The following is a 17,331-nucleotide window of genomic DNA, read 5'->3' as shown; positions in this document are numbered from 1 at the left end:
AGTTAAATAGGCGCTCAATGAATAAATACAGGAAGATATTGCAGCTCTGTTCAGGGAGCATGAAATACAACTTGCTAAGCTTCAGTCTATTTTTCCCAGGCAAGACACATGGTGTAATTTTTTTCCTTTTGATTACGTGATGTCAACACATACTCCATCGCCTCCTGTATAAACTGACACTTGACAGGCCTATTTCAATGTATTCTAAGCCTTCACCAGCACAGTTAGTGTTTCTAAGCTTCTAGGAGCAGTCACCAGAATGGCAGTGAGTCTGGTTTGATTACCAGGCTGGAAAGCTTTGAGAGAGCCCAGAGCTGTTCCCTTTACATAAGCCTTCAAATCAAAAGCCTCCACTTAATCGTGTTTAGAAATGCCTCACCTTTGGGGGAAGTAACCACATGGTTCTTAATGGTTTCAAAAAAGAAATACATATTAAGTCACTGTAGATCCAGAGCATAACAGATCCATGCTGGTCTCAACAGATCACATTTCTAAATACGGAATTGGTTGAGATGAATCTGGGGAGAAAGAGAACTGCCTTCTTGCCCAGGGCTTTGAAGAGGTTTTTGAGAGACTTAAGCGTCCAAATGCTACTGGATCCTAGTGATTTTTTTATTACTACCTGTGAGGAATGTATGTGTGTTTGTGTGTGTGTGTGAGGAATGTGTGTGTGTGTGTGTGTGTGTTTGATAGTAGAAGAGGTTGAGGCACAGCAGAGAAGAAAAAGTCACAGTGTCTGTAGAGGAGAATTTCTCTGCAAAAGAGCCCTGATCTGAGATAGAATCTTCTGTCTCTCTTTTTAGAAATCCTTCTCCTCCCCACGCAATTCCCATGTCTGGTGAGGCCCAGGACTAATAATAATTCCTCAGAGAATCTAGCCTGTTTGAAAATCCACAAAATGGATTTTCAAAATAAACAGCATCCAAATGAGGGTATACTCTAGAAATATATACCAGCAAGAAAGTGGTGGTAACCACTTCATGGTTATTTACTACTCCCAGGAGGCCTGAAACAGGAGTTCAAACACGTAATCATCCCCACCTAGGAAAATTGTACCTGTGAGTAATCATGTTTATAAAACAGAGGTCGCCTTATCAGTGGAGACTCATGATGGGACACCACCTTAAAATTCCTGGGAACAACCTTCAGTTGTCAGCAAACAGCAGTCTCCTGCTCTGCCCTTTCCAGTTCTAGGGAAGACCTTACTGCCTCCCTCGGAAAGGCAGCCCCACCAGCACTAGTGGCAGGTCTTTGATGGATGATGGGGCAACTTCTGAGAGTCCTCATTCCCTCCCTCAGTTTCATCAGCACAACCAGATGTGGATTTACCATGAAGTTAATAAAGCTTAAGCTTCAGGACCCTTTAATTGTAATGGCCCATTCCAATGCCTTATACCCAACTTAGAACTTATAATATTTATATTCTTTTTCTTAAAGAGGATCTCTCAGAATGTGTAAGTTCTGGACCTTCAAAAATATAGATTTGTCCCTGGATTCACCATAAGGATAGTGTCTTCCTCATTTTACAGATAAAGAAATGAAATACCTGAGATGATCAGGAATAAGACCTGGGTGTCTTAGTTCCAGCCTCAAGCTTAACCTTCTACTTAAGCTGCCTGCCTTACACAGGCACCGTCTCCACCTTGGGTCACCTCTCCCTCCTCTGGCCATACCCCAGACTGTGCAAGTTAATTAGCAAAGAAAAAAGTGGAGATTCTGTAACCCCACATCTTACTAATAACTACAACTAAGATTCATATTTTATCATATAAGTAGTAGGTAATTTTCATTTTATATAAATATAAAATTTTGTCCCAGGCTAAAGCAAACTCTAATAATGACACCATTGTAAATTATTATATTAACAAAAAAGGTCTAAATTATTTCCTCCCAACATTTAAAGAATACAGTCGCTTAATGAATTTCCCAAATGCACTACCTTCCCCCATTCCACATTCCCATTGCAACAGTGGAATCATGCAGCTGTTGGGAAGACCAGTGATTCCCATGTCATCCTTCCAGAATACAATTTATTTGCCAAAAAGAAAGACTGAAAAAAAGAGAGAGAGAGAGACTAAATTGTCTTTGATCAGTGGGAATTAGTTGCAAATGCTCAGTAAAAATAAAAGCTGGATTTGACTTGTAGTATGTTTAGGACTTCAGTGATGCAATCACCCAAATTTAGAATTTATAAGGTTGCTTTGTTCAGTTCCTTCAGCTCAGTTCCCATATAAATGTTTGCTCTCAGGGCAAAAACATAAAGCATCTGGATGGAATCTATTCTGGCTTCAGGAAGACAAAATGCCAACCCCGTAGAAAAACTGTCCATCTTTAAATTCAAATCCAAGCAGCTTGCACCCCAACCAAAGTCTGTTTCTCTACATCTTTATAAATGACATGATTTAAATCATCTGTGTGGTGATTCTCTTTTCCCTATTCTTTGCAATCTTTTGGAGTAAATGTGGTGCTTGTTAATGTAAGGAACTGATAGTTTTTTGTCATTTTCCATGGTCTTGACATTTGGGAACATTTGTAATCAATAAAGACAGACACGAGGAAACAAATTTGATAACTGTTTTTAAGGAATAGATAGAATATTAAAACAGGATTCAAAAGAAGTGCCCTTACCCCAAACCTAATAAATCCACAGCTTGAAATTTTTGATTAACTAGCTGTCATGTCATCCAACCTACTTCTGCATATTTAAGAGAGCTTCCTCTCATCCACACTTACCCTCATCCCACACACAATACCATACTGTTCAGGGACCAGTAACAAATTAGTTCACTAATGTCCATTAATTCCACTGGGCACTTGGAAATGCCAACCAGCCAGTCCTGGGCAAAATCGTAACACAATGCCTGGACTACGTGCCACCATCTTCCTTTTCTTTACAGCATTTGTCTTTCACGTATTCACTAGTAAAAACACCCAATTCTTTCTTTGCCATATGGTTACACAGGGTGGCCCATCATAGCTGCAGAATCAGCTGCATTGAGCAGTGTGTCCTGTCTAAGCCGTTTCTTCATGCCTCTCTCCACATCAGCATCTCTCTGCCCACTGGCTGACTTCACAAGGTCATAACCTAAAACAGCCCTCTAACTTACACTCAGTTTTGCTGGTGGGACTGGATTATCTGAGCTCTGTATCATCATGGAAAAATCTCCATTCTGCATTTAATGATGGATTCCAGTGGAATATGGTGATACTTTTAAATAAAGTTTTGTTTTGTTTTGTTTTCTAATAGGGACCCATAATAGTAATAGCATCTTAACCCAAAGAAGTGATTCCAATACAGAAATGCCAAATAGTGCTGGAAGAAGGATGACTAGCAGGGTCCCAAAAGGCAGAAAATCATTGGCATTTCTCAAGTCACACCTCCCAGGAGGCTCCCACTGTCTAAATTTTTCACATGGTGGAACTATAAGGACTACAACCATATGATATTATTGTTTAATTAGAGCAGAATGTTCCAGTTTTCCAGGGTATCCATGGTTCTGCAGTGCTCAAGAATCTTGAGGAGTAGTGTCAGAAACAACCTGGGAAGGGGAAGAAGATGGGGAGTTGCAATGGGGGGCTCTGAGCACCCCAACGCAGCATCACTCTAAGAGGTCCACTTCCACTTTATTTATAAGTTGAGATTTAGTCATATTTTATCTATAAAGCAGTATCCTAATAAAATGCCTAGATTACCCTACTTAACTAGGCTAATAAAATTCATGAAGAGTAAGAGGAAAACCTAATTCTTCTCTCTCTCTCTGATCAGGACAGCCCCTCTACCTGTTTGGCACTGGTTCTAGTGTGATATTATGCTCGAGAGCCAGTCTTCCTTCTCAAAGGTAAAAGGATGGAGCTTTAGAAACCCTTTGTATGTAAGGTATTCCTGTTCCCCTGTGGAAAGCTACAGGGACTGTGGTTCCAGCTACAGGTGTATATAACTATACCTTCTGCTTAGGGATAAGAAAAATCAGATACATGGACCAGTTAGAGCATCTAATGCCAAAATTTAATCATGAGAGACATAGAATGATCCTGCTCATCACAGGACATAAGTGAACCTCAAGAAGGCAGAAGTATCATTTTAAAATCAATTTTTAAAAATAGTCTTGGTCCTGTGGGATCACTGTTGCCCCTATGATATTCAGAAAGGTGAAGCAGCTTCCACACAGTACCTCTGACACTTACATGAAGTGGAATCTATGTGGAATTACCTAGATGGTTATTTACTATATTTATCCCTGGCTTACTTATGATGGATGCTAAATATAAAAACCAAAGAAGAAGGGAAGTCATTTGACAATATTACTGTCTAAGGTCTCTGGGCCAGATGTCTTCATTGAATTTAAAAATAACCTGGCTCTACATGATCCATGTTAAAAAAGACTACACGGCCCATTTTCTCAGTTGTGGAACTTTGAACCACAGAGGTGGAGTGGATCAAGATAAAACCATGCTGGCTGCTTCTGTGGTAGAGAGCGTTTAGTCCCCTCCCATTTGTGTGGGTGAAACAAACTCTGGAACATGTTTTTTAGCACATTCCGCCTACTCCCCATCCTTGCTTCCTTCTTTAGGAAATAGACTCTTCTACTGGTCCCTAAGGTGATGAAAATGCAGGCTCGGGTATGTGCATTATTTCCTAGTATGAGACAACAAATGAAGAAAAATGTAGAAAACGTTTTAGAGAAGTTGTAGCATCTCCAAACAGAAAATAAAATACAGTAAATTACTGTCTAGCTGGCTTGCAAACAATTACAAAACCAGAAACCAAAAGCATTTTGCATGTTTTGCATTCTTTTTTGAGAAAGAGATGAATGACAAGTAAACAAGCCGTCATCAGGGTTGTATTCAATGTCCAGAGACTGCCTAAGGCTCTACGGCAATTGGGCCTCATCGTCTAAGTCTTCTGGGCTCTTTATTATTCCAGGATGAGTCTGTGTTTAGAGTCCTGGACCTCAGGTTCATATAGACCTCAGATTCAATATATGCAGAACAATTCGAGGGTTTATTTTTCTAAGTCTTTGAAACCTGGAAGTCCACATAGGTAAGCATGGGAAACTATAACCTTCTGATACGTATATGTTCCTCTCTATCATGGATTTCAGCCTCAACAAAATATCTAAGGGCTGTCCTCTCCTCTCCTGCAGAAGGATCTACCACCTGATGCTGGGAGTGCTTGGAGGTAGGTGCTGGGAATCTCTCCTTCCTATAGAACAAACATCCAGTGGAAGGGGAATAATTTCTCATAGAAAAATCTAGGTGTTAGGGGAAAGGGACAGAGCTGACCAAGCTCTGGGTACCTTGGGGCCACACATCTTCCAGCAGAGCCCCATGAGTCCCCGTCCTCTAGAGTTCACTCCTAGAGGGTAGGGTTCTTTAATAGTTATTCAACTTTTACTTTTGAAGAAGAGTGCTGGTTTTCCATTCCTAAAAATTATATTGTTTTTTTTATGATCAAATGAAGGTATTTTCCTGAAAGTAACAGATCATTGTAAATGTATTTGGAATTATATTTCATGTCACAGTTTTTCCTTCACTTTGTCCAGTTTTTCCTTTAACTGGGTGGGATTCGTCACTCACACTCACTTAGGTTAGCGGTAACTAACATGGGTATACTTCCAAAGGCTTCTTCCAAATACATTTAAGAGTTCCTTTTGCTAGTCCTCATAGGCTGCATTCCCTGGGAAAGAGACTTTGAGATTTGCGTGCAGAAGCTTTATTGAGGAGCACACTCACGAATAGCACTGGCAAGAGGTGAGGGAAGCAGGACCCAGCAGAGGGAAGAGCTGAAATGTGCTCCAGTTTCAGGAGCCACTGCAGCCAGTTGCATGAGGAGCCCCAGAGGTGGACTGGTCCTTCGGACTTGTTCCATCTATGCAAAGGTCCTCGTTTTGTATCCCCCAAATCAATCAGTCTATGGGTGTGGGCTGCCTCCACAGAGGAAATGTAACCTTGGACAAAGCAACTTCCCTCAAATGGAGGACAATTCTCCAAAGAGGGACTCAGCTATGGACCACCAGTGGCCAACCTTCCTGCCAGCTGGACAATGACTCCTCAGTCCCAGTGGGGAATCCAGGTGGCATAACACAGCATCCACTACTTTCTATCCTTTGTGTGCCATTTGCCTCTGATAAAGAGCTCATCCTATATGAAAATAGCTGTTCCCAGATTGGACTGATCTCTTTTCCTAGAGAAACTTACAAGATGAAGGTTAATGGGACAAACTATAGCCCCCAGCACTGCAGCTAGTTTTTAGACTGCAGCTGGCACTCCTCTTTTCCCTCCTTTACCACCCATTTTAGATTCCTCTTATCCTTGATTAGTACCTCTTTTGCTCTTGGTAATTTACTTAGTTGGGTAACCAAGACTCTCATCTTTGAGGGGTCTGGGCTTCTATTAACATGCCCATCTCATGCCTGGGCATTTGTCCAGGTATCATCCAGAGTGGTAAATGTATGCCAGGTCATGCCCCAGTGGATCATCCAGTGCCAAACAAATTCTTCCCTGCCCTCACTGTGTAACAGCAGTTTTACCTTTCTGAATGATCAGGGTCAGTTATTTCCACCAGGATGGTGATTCTGTGCCTTGCCTACTTGTCTTTTGGCACAGGGATAAAAGTGATAGATTGGCAGCCATAGTGTAAAGTTTAATGGTACACTCACTGTCCCATGGTGGAAATGCTCCCCCTCTATGACTCAGGAGTTTTAAAACCTACAAAGCCTAGAGTTATGAGAGCATCAAATTCCCCCAAGGGATCATTGGTTGTGATGATAGCAGGGCCACTCCTACTTCTACCCTTTAGTTCCTGGACCAAATATTCCTCCTGTTTGGGACACAGCACCGTATAATAGTCGACAATTTAGAGCATATACTGCAGCCTAGGGAAGGGCTCCCCATGCCTTCAGAGAATAGTCTCTAATCCAGTACCTTATCTTAACCTTCAAAGAATCATTCCATCACTCTATCAGGCCATCAGTTTTGGGGTGGTATGGTTTATAAAACAGTAGATTCCATGGTGATGTGTTTACTGCCACATCTTCTTTACTATAGATCAGGTCCTTTGGTTTGATACAAGGTTATGTAAGATCTTATGCCCCTAGATCAAATTGTTTGGTCTTCAATGGTGCTGGCTAAAGCCCTGTGGGCAGGAAAAGTAAACTCATACCCAAAATGTCCCTATTCATATCAGGCCATTTTCAGGGTAGAACAGGTTCAATATAATCAAATTCCTACCAAGTGGCTAGTTGGTTTCCTCAAGGAATGGTCTTCCTCCCCAGATCACTTACCCCTAATATTTCCCCTTCCCTCTCTTGATCAACCAGAAAAGCACCAGAAGTGCCTTTCCCAACTTCATATACCTCTAATTCTATTAGGTCTGCTGAAATGTATACTTTGATCACAGGCTGAACCTGCTGCAGAGTCCTGTCCTGACTGCTCTGTGTCACTCTCAAAGCTGGTAGCTTTTTATATCACTTGGTCAGTCAGGGCACATGATAAGGAACCAGTGAGGGAGTTCTTCAAACTACCAAGTATATCCATGCCAAGCATCTATTCAGGGACTGAAGATAAATGGTTCCCTGGTCATGGACTCAGAAGACCTGTGAGCCATAAGACCTGAGCCAAAATTCTCTTTATTACTTGGTCCTCATACGTTCCCACCTTATCAACCAGATCCTATGTCCAAAAGTCCTTAAAATGTCTTGATAGTCTCCTATTCTCATTATACGAGGATTTGAGTAAGAGAGTATAGTTGCCTTTGAGGAAGCCTTGGCATAATCATTACTGAATATACTTGCCATGGTTTCACAATATTCTTCTTGTAAGGACTCATCATCTCCATGTTTTCAGTGAGTCTTGGCTCTGAACACTGGCCCAGTTTTGGAAACTGGTCAAGAGATGATGACTTTTGATTGGAACAATTGCCTGCTGTCTGCTGAGCATCATCCTTGTTTTCTTCTGTTGTACACAACTGAGCAAGACCCTTGTTGGCTGACAATTTATCTTGCCCCAGGGAATATCATGCTCTCTTCACCAAATACCCATAGCTCTTTTTAGGTCAGGTCCCCTAGTTCCACTTGGACCTTGCTCCTCCTTATAATAAATGTACCCACTTTGTTTCTCCCAGTTAAGTACCATCAGCTGGCATCTATTTTTACAGAATCATATCATATACATTGCTATCAGGGAGCCCAACTGCATAATAGCATCTCTCTGAATCAGTGCCAACCTACAGAGGAGAGCTCCCTTTGTACTTCTTTTTTTTTTTTTTTTTTTTTTTTTTTTTTTTAAAGTTTATTTATTTATTTTTTTAATTAGTTTCTGCTTTATAACAAAGTGAATCAGTCATACATATACATCTGTTCCCACATCCCTTCCCTCATGCATCTCCCTCCCTCCCACCCTCCCCATCCCACCCCTCCAGGCGGTCACAAAGCACCGAGCTGATCTCCCTGTGCTCTGCGGCTGCTTCCCACTATCTATCTACCTTACGTTTGGTAGTGTATACACGTCCATGCCTCTCTTTCGCCTTGTCACAGCCCACCCTTCCCCCTCCCCATATCCTCAAGTCCATTCTCAAGTAGGTCTGCGTCTTCATTCCCGTTTTGCCCCTAGGTTCTTCATGACATTTTTTTTTTTAATTCCGTATATATGTGTTAGCATACGGTATTTGTCTTTCTCTTTCTGACTAACTTCACTCTGTATGACAGACTCTAGGTCTATCCACCTCATTACAAATAGCTCAGTTTCGTTTCTTTTTATGGCTGAGTAATATTCCATTGTATATATGTGCCACATCTTCTTTATCCATTCATCCGATGATGGACACTTAGGTTGTTCCCAGCTCCGGGCTATTGTGAATAGAGCTGCAATGAACATTTTGGTACATGTCTCTTTTTGAATTATGGTTTTCTCAGGGTATATGCCCAGTAGTGGGATTGCTGGGTCATATGGTAGTTCTATTTGTAGTTTTTTAAGGAACCTCCATACCGTTCTCCATAGTGGCTGTACCAATTCACATTCCCACCAGCAGTGCAAGAGTGTTCCCTTTTCTCCACACCCTCTCCAGCATTTATTGTTTCTAGATTTCTTTTTTTTTTTTTAATTAGTTTCTGCTTTATAACAAAGTGAATCAGTCATACATATACATCTGTTCCCACATCCCTTCCCTCATGCATCTCCCTCCCTCCCACCCTCCCCATCCCACCCCTCCAGGCGGTCACAAAGCACCGAGCTGATCTCCCTGTGCTCTGCGGCTGCTTCCCACTATCTATCTACCTTACGTTTGGTAGTGTATATATGTCCATGCCTCTCTTTCGCTTTGTCACAGCTTACCCTTCCCCCTCCCCATATCCTCAAGTCCATTCTCAAGTAGGTCTGTGTCTTTATTCTCGTTTTGCCCCTAGGTTCTTCATGACATTTTTTTTTAAATTCCGTATATATGTGTTAGCATACGGTATTTGTCTTTCTCTTTCTGACTAACTTCACTCTGTATGACAGACTCTAGGTCTATCCACCTCATTACAAATAGCTCAGTTTCGTTTCTTTTTATGGCTGAGTAATATTCCATTGTATATATGTGCCACATCTTCTTTATCCATTCATCCGATGATGGACACTTAGGTTGTTTCCAGCTCCGGGCTATTGTGAATAGAGCTGCAATGAACATTTTGGTACATGTCTCTTTTTGAATTATGGTTTTCTCAGGGTATATGCCCAGTAGTGGGATTGCTGGGTCATATGGTAGTTCTATTTGTAGTTTTTTAAGGAACCTCCATACCGTTCTCCATAGTGGCTGTACCAATTCACATTCCCACCAGCAGTGCAAGAGTGTTCCCTTTTCTCCACACCCTCTCCAGCATTTATTGTTTCTAGATTCCTTGATGATGGCCATTCTGACTGGTGTGAGATGATATCTCATTGTAGTTTTGATTTGCATTTCTCTAATGATTAATGATGTTGAGCATTCTTTCATGTGTTTGTTGGCAGTCTGTATATCTTCTTTGGAGAAATGCCTATTTAAGTCTTCTGCCCATTTTTGGATTGGGTTGTCTGTTTTTTTGCTATTGAGCTGCATGAGCTGTTTATAAATTTTGGAGATTAATCCTTTGTCAGTTGCTTCATTTGCAAATATTTTCTCCCATTCTGAGGGTTGTCTTTTGGTCTTCTTTATGGTTTCCTTTGCTGTGCAAAAGCTTTGAAGTTTCATTAGGTCCCATTTGTTTATCTTTGTTTTTATTTCCATTTCTCTAGGAGGTGGGTCCAAAAGGATCTTGCTGTGATTTATGTCATAGAGTGTTCTACCTATGTTTTCCTCTAAGAGTTTGATAGTTTCTGGCCTTACATTTAAGTCTTTAATCCATTTTGAGCTTATTTTTGTGTATGGTGCTAGGGAATGATCTAATCTCAAACTTTTACATGTCCCTGTCCAGTTTTCCCAGCACCACTTATTGAAGAGGCTGTCCTTTCTCCACTGTACATTCCTGCCTCCTTTATCAAAGATAAGTTGGCCATATGTGCGTGGGTTTATCTCTGGGCTTTCTATCCTGATCCACTGATCTATCTTTCTGTTTTTATGCCAGTACCAGACTGTCTTAATTACTGTAGCTTTGTAGTATAGTCTGAAGTCAGGGAGCCTGATTCCTCCAGCTCCGTTTTTCGTTCTCAAGATTGCTTTAGCTATTCGGGGCCTTTTGTTTTTCCAAACAAATTTTGAAATTTTTTGTTCTAGTTCTGTGAAAAATGCCATTGGTAGTTTGATAGGGATTGCATTGAATCTGTAGATTGCTTTCGGTAGTAGAGTCATTTTCACAATATTGATTCTTCCAATCCAGGAGCATGGTATATCTCTCCATCTATTTGTATCATCTTTAATTTCTTTCATCAGTGTCTTATAGTTTTCTGCATACAGGTCTTTTGTCTCCTTAGGTAGGTTTATTCCTAGATATTTTATTCTTTTTGTTGCGATGGTAAATGGGAGTGTTTTCTTGATTTCATTTTCAGATTTTTCATCATTAGTGTATAGGAATGCCAGAGATTTCTGTACATTAATTTTATATCCTGCTACTTTACCAAATTCATTGATTAGCTCTAGTAGTTTTTCGGTAGCATCTTTAGGATTCTCTATGTATAGTATCATGTCATCTGCAAACAGTGACAGCTTTACTTCTTCTTTTCCAATTTGGATTCCTTTTATTTCCTTTTCTTCTCTGATTGCTGTGGCTAAAACTTCCAAAACTATGTTACATTAAACGAGATGGACTTAGTTGATATTTATAGGACATTCCATCCAAAAACAACAGAATACACATTTTTCTCAAGTGCTCATGGAACATTCTCCAGGATAGATCATATCTTGGGTCACAAATCAAGCCTCGGTAATTTTAAGAAAATTGAAATTGTATCAAGTATCTTCTCCGACCACAATGCTATGAGACTAGACATCAATTACAGGAAAAGATGTGTAAAAAATACAAACACATGGAGGCTAAACAATACACTACTCAATAACGAAGTGATCACTGAAGAAATCAAAGAGGAAATTAAAAAATACCTAGAAACAAATGACAATGGAGACACGACGACCCAAAACCTATGGGACGCAGCAAAAGCAGTTCTAAGGGGGAAGTTTATAGCAATACAATCCCACCTTAAGAAACAGGAAGCATTTCGAGTAAACAACCTGACCCTGCACCTAAAGCAATTAGAGAAAGAAGAACAAAAATACCCCAAAGCTAGCAGAAGGAAAGAAATCATAAAGATCAGATCAGAAATAAATGAAAAAGAAATGAAGGAAACGATAGCAAAGATCAACCAAACTAAAAGCTGGTTCTTTGAGAAGATAAACAAAATTGACAAACCATTAGCCAGACTCATCAAGAAAAAAAGGGAGAAGACTCAAATCAATAGAATTAGAAATGAAAAAGGAGAAGTAACAACTGACACTGCAGAAATACAAAAGATTATGAGAGATTACTATAAGCAACTCTATTCCAATAAAATGGACAACCTGGAAGAAATGGACACATTCTTAGAAATGCACAACCTGCCAAGACTGACTCAGGAAGAAATAGAAAATATGAATAGACCAATCACAAGCACTGAAATTGAAACTGTGATTAAAAATCTTCCATCAAACAAAAGCCCAGGACCAGATGGCTTCACAGGTGAATTCTATCAAACATTTAGAGAAGAGCTAACACCTATCCTTCTCAAACTCTTCCAAAATATAGCAGAGGGAGGAACACTCCCAAACTCATTCTACGAGGCCGACATCACCTTGATACCAAAACCAGGCAAGGATGTCACAAAGAAAGAAAACTACAGGCCAATATCACTGATGAACATAGATGCAAAAATCCTCAACAAAATACTAGCAAACAGAATCCAACAGCACATTAAAAGGATCATACACCATGATCAAGTGGGGTTTATCCCAGGAATGCAAGGATTCTTCAATATACGCAAATCAATCAATGTAATACACCATATTAACAAGTTGAAGGAGAAAAACCATATGATCATCTCAATAGATGCAGAGAAAGCTTTCGACAAAATTCAACACCCATTTATGATAAAAACCCTGCAGAAAGTAGGTATAGAGGGATCTTTCCTCAACATAATAAAGGCCATATATGACAAACCCACAGCCAACATTGTCCTCAATGGTGAAAAACTGAAACCATTTCCACTAAGATCAGGAACAAGACAAGGCTGCCCACTCTCACCACTCTTATTCCCTTTGTACTTCTTAAGAATGCTGGCATACACACTACCAAACGTAAGGTAGAGAGCTAGTGGGAAGCAGCCGCATAGCACAGGGAGATCAGCTCGGTGCTTTGTGACCGCCTGGAGGGGTGGGATAGGGAGGGTTGGAGGGAGGAAGATGCAAGAGGGAAGGGATATGGGAACAGATGTATATGTATAACTGATTCACTTTGTTATAAAGCAGAAACCAACACACCATTGTGAAGCAATTATACTCCAATAAAGTTGTAAAAAATAAATAAATAAAAATAAAGACGACTCCAATTTAAAAAAAAAAAAGAATGCTGGCACCCTCTCATTAGCATTTGGTAAAGGAAGTATCGTCAGACCCTCCCACTCAACACAGACAATTAGTAGGTTTTCTGGCCATATGTAGTAAATCCATTATAGCAGGCTCAATTCCTTGAGACGTTTGATCTTTTCCTCTACACAAAAGTTCTGGCATTTCTACTTCATTTAATGTGATCCAACACTTTTCCATATTTTCAAGGGTCAACCCAGTGTTAGATTAATAACATCCCCTGGGATCTTGCCAATATTAAACCCAGTATCACAGGAGACTGTTCCCATAGTAATAAACTCTCTTTTATCTAACTTTAATTTCTTTCTTTCTTGTTCTATTACCATCAAGTCCTGTATATACTCTTCCAAGCAGTGTGTTCACACCCTCCCTGGGCATCTTAGCTTGGGCGGCCATAACAAAATTCCATAGACCGGGTGGCTTAAACAATAGAAATTTATTTTCTCACAGTTCTGAAGGCTTGGAAGTTCAAGATCAGGTGCCAGCAAATTCAGTTCCAGGTGAGAGCTCTTTCCTGCTTACAGATGGCCACCTTCTCACTATATCCTCATGTGGTCAAGATAGAGACCTCTGGTGTCCTTCCCTTTTATAAGGTCACCACCCCATCAGAGTAGGGCCCCATCCTTATGACCTCACTTAATTTTTATCACCTCTTCATAGGCCCTATCTCTAAGTACAGTCACATTGGGTGTTAGGGCTTCAAAATATGGATTTCATGGAGGCCACAAACATTTACTCCATAACACTGGTTCTTGCCCAAGGATTAAATACTGTGCTTGAGAAAGTGCTACCATATCAGTAACTATCTCCCAAATTTATGTTCTGTTCTGCTGTGGTATAATAAGAAATAGATTTGGTCTCTGTCCTTGCTTCCTGGCACAGGGCTCCAGAAATCCTGGCAATTTCTTGAGTGAGAGAAGTATCTTTTGTTCTTCATAAGAAGAACTTTTTGAACACACCGAATTTATATTAATGTGGTGACTTAGGGTGGAGCCCCTAGATAGCCTCAGGATGGGGTTATTCACCAGAAAGACCAAGTGATTAGATTGGTCTTCCAGCCTCACCCACCGGCTTCTGAGAAGGGGAAGGATTGTGGGGTTTAGAGATTAAGCTCTCTAAAAAACTCTTGAACAATGAGCCTCCAAGCTAGTAAACACATCAAGGGGCTGGGAGATTGTGCCCAGAAAGGGCATGATAAATGCAAGCACCCCCTTCGACCAATACCTTGCCCTATACACCTCTTCCACCTGGCTGTTCCTGCATTCTAAGTTTTTATAATAAATTGGTAAATGTAAGAAAATGTTTCTCTGAGTTCTGTGAGCCATTATAGAAAATTATTGAGTGCAAGGAGGAGGTTGTTGTAACCTCTGATACATAGCTGCTAGGTCAGACATGCAGGAAACGGCTGGGACTTGTGATTGGCATCTGAAACAGGGACAGTCTTGTGGGATTGAGCCCTTGACCTGTGGGGTCTGCATTAACTCCAGATAGTTAGTGTAAGAATTGAGTTTAGTTTGTAGGACACCCAGTCAGTGTCCATTGAGAATTGGAGAACTTCTTGGCATGGGGAAAAAGCCCGTACATCTGAAGTCAGAAGTTTTGAGTGTAGAGGAGAAAAATAGAGTTTCCTTTATACCTGCCTTCTCCTCCAACCCAGTGCTGTGCCTCCTCTCCTGGTCCTGCCAGTACATGTTGATTAGTTCTTGCAGCTTTTTTGGGGTATAGACCCTTTCCTCCTTTGGCAGGCTCAGCACATTCCCAGGTAGCTTATGTGCTTGTCAGAATGATAAAAGAGTAGATGAAAGTAGAATGAGCGTTGCTTGCTGTCCTGCAGGCAAAATTCTCTGTAACATATTCAAGCAGGTGGGAAGAACCAGACTTTGCCAAGGAGGAGTGACCCGCTCCTACAGGCCCACAGTGCTCTACAAAGCCAGGGTTTGTTTGTTTTTTTAATTTAATTTAATTTATTTATGTTTATACAACAGGTTCTTATTAGTTATCTATACATATTAATGTATATATGTCAATCCCAATCTCCCAATTCATCCCACCACCACCACCCTCCCTCCCTGCATTCCCCCTTAATGTCCATATGTTCATTCTCTACATCTGTGTCTCTATTTCTGCCTTGCAAAATGGTTCATCTGTACCATTTTTCTAGACTTCACATATATGCGTTAATATACGATATTTGTTTTTCTCTTTCTGACTTACTTCACTCTGTATGACAGTCTTTAGGTCCATCCACGTCTCTACAAATGACCAAATTTCGTTCCTTTTTATGGCTGAGTAATATTCCATTGTATGTATGTACCACATCTTCTTTATCCATTTGCCTGTCAATGGGCATTTAGGTTGCTTCCATGACCTGACTATTGTAAATAGTGCTGCAATGAACATTAGGATGCATGTGTCTTTTTGAATTATGGTTTTTTTTTTCTGGGTATATGCCCAGTAGTGAGATTGCTGAGTCACATGGTAATTCTATTTTTAGTTTTTTAAGGAACCTCCATACTGTTCTCCATAGTGAAGCCAGGGATTTTTCAGTGCATCAACTTAGATGTATTCATCCCAAGTCACATGTCCCCACTCTTTCAAATAGGAGTCCTGATACTGACACAAAATATCAGTCATGACTGAGAACCCAACATTCTTTGGAGCTATTCCCTTGTTATAGATAAGATAAAAATCTTTTTGTGTTGCCAAGGAGATGATTATGGGCTGAATTATGTCCTCTCAAAATTCATGTGATGAAATCCTAACACCTAGTACCCCAGAATGTGGCTGTATTTGGAGATAGATTCTTTAAAGAGATAATTAAGTTAAAATGATAATAATTAGAGTGGGTCCTAATCCAATATGACAGCTGCTCTCATAAGGAGAAGAAATGTGGACACAAGCATGTATAGAGGGAGAATGTCATGTGAGCATGAAGAAGGCCATCTACATGTCTAGAAGAGAGGCCTGGAACAGATCCTTCCCTTGCAGAAGGAATCAACACTGTTGAAACCTTGAGTTTGAATTTCTACCCTCTAGAACTGTGAGAAAATATATTTCTGTTGTTTAAGCCACCCAGTCTTTAGTGCTTTGTTATAGTAGCTCTAGTAAACTAATACAGAGGGCCCCTGGCTTTCACGTAACACCTTCTATTTGCTATTAATCATTCTTAACCTTTTAGCACCCTTCTCTAGTGCATCAGTGGAACCCAGCAACAGCCACCCAATAATGTAGTCCCAATGAATACTATTTCCCTTAAACCTCACAAATGCAATTGCTCCTGCTGGTAGGCGACCAAGCTCCCAAATCCCATTTTACAGTCTTCTTAGGGACACTTCTGTTGTCAACTGCCATAGGTCAGTTCAACAGGAAAAAAAGATTATGAAACCCTAAGATTTGCATGTGGGATGTTTACTGAAAAGTGCACTTGGCAACCACACCTGTTGAGGAATGAGGAGAAAAATGGAGCAGAGGAGGAAGATGAACCGTGATGTAGTTACAATAGGAGCTTCTGGAACTGAAGAGTTACCCTAATTGAGACACAGGAGTCAGACCTTCAGACAACCACGTTGACCATGTATCAGATGCAGGCTGCCCCCCTAAAGAAGTGTAACCTTGAAAGAAGCAGCTTTGCTTAGTCAGGGTAATTTCTGGAGAGTGAATCAATTGTTTTCAGTCAGCAGCCTTGGTCCTGGGGTGGGAATGAGGGCTTCACTGTATGTCAGTCTACCTCATGGGCCAATCCACTTTTCTTACCCCTTTTCCAAAAAACATGTGCATTCCACTGTTCTTTACCATAATAGAGCCTTATGCTTTATAGGAAACATTTGATGGTCCTAGGCATTAGGATGACAAAGGCCTATGCATTCTTCTAGGAAAGGGAATGTAAATGACTTCTACTCTTCCTTAAGGAGTCAACTGCCAAATCCAGACCCCAAAGATGGTCATGGGAACTTTGCTACAGAAGAAAGAAATAGAGAGAGGAGGTAATTTAAATTTACTATAGGTCACACCACTATCTCTGTATAGATTATCACGGGGAAATATGGCACCATATTGCTGATTTTCTTACAATAATATTGTACTGTGACTTGGAGATCAGTGCCTTTAGCAGCTGCCTTCCTTACCCACCCCTAACCTGGATCTGGATCCTCTCCACACGGTGGTGTTTTTCTGTTTTGAACTTAGCTTCTGACGCCTTACATTACTCATACCTAGTGTTGCTTACTCTTTTCTTTTCCACAGACCTCAAGAAAGCAACCAGTAAAAGT

This window comes from Mesoplodon bidens (genome assembly GCF_964165515.1).
Source record: "Mesoplodon bidens genome assembly, chromosome: 8".
Taxonomy (NCBI): domain Eukaryota; kingdom Metazoa; phylum Chordata; class Mammalia; order Artiodactyla; family Ziphiidae; genus Mesoplodon; species Mesoplodon bidens.
The sequence above is the reverse complement of the archived record's forward strand: the minus strand, read 5'-3'. Positions refer to the sequence as shown.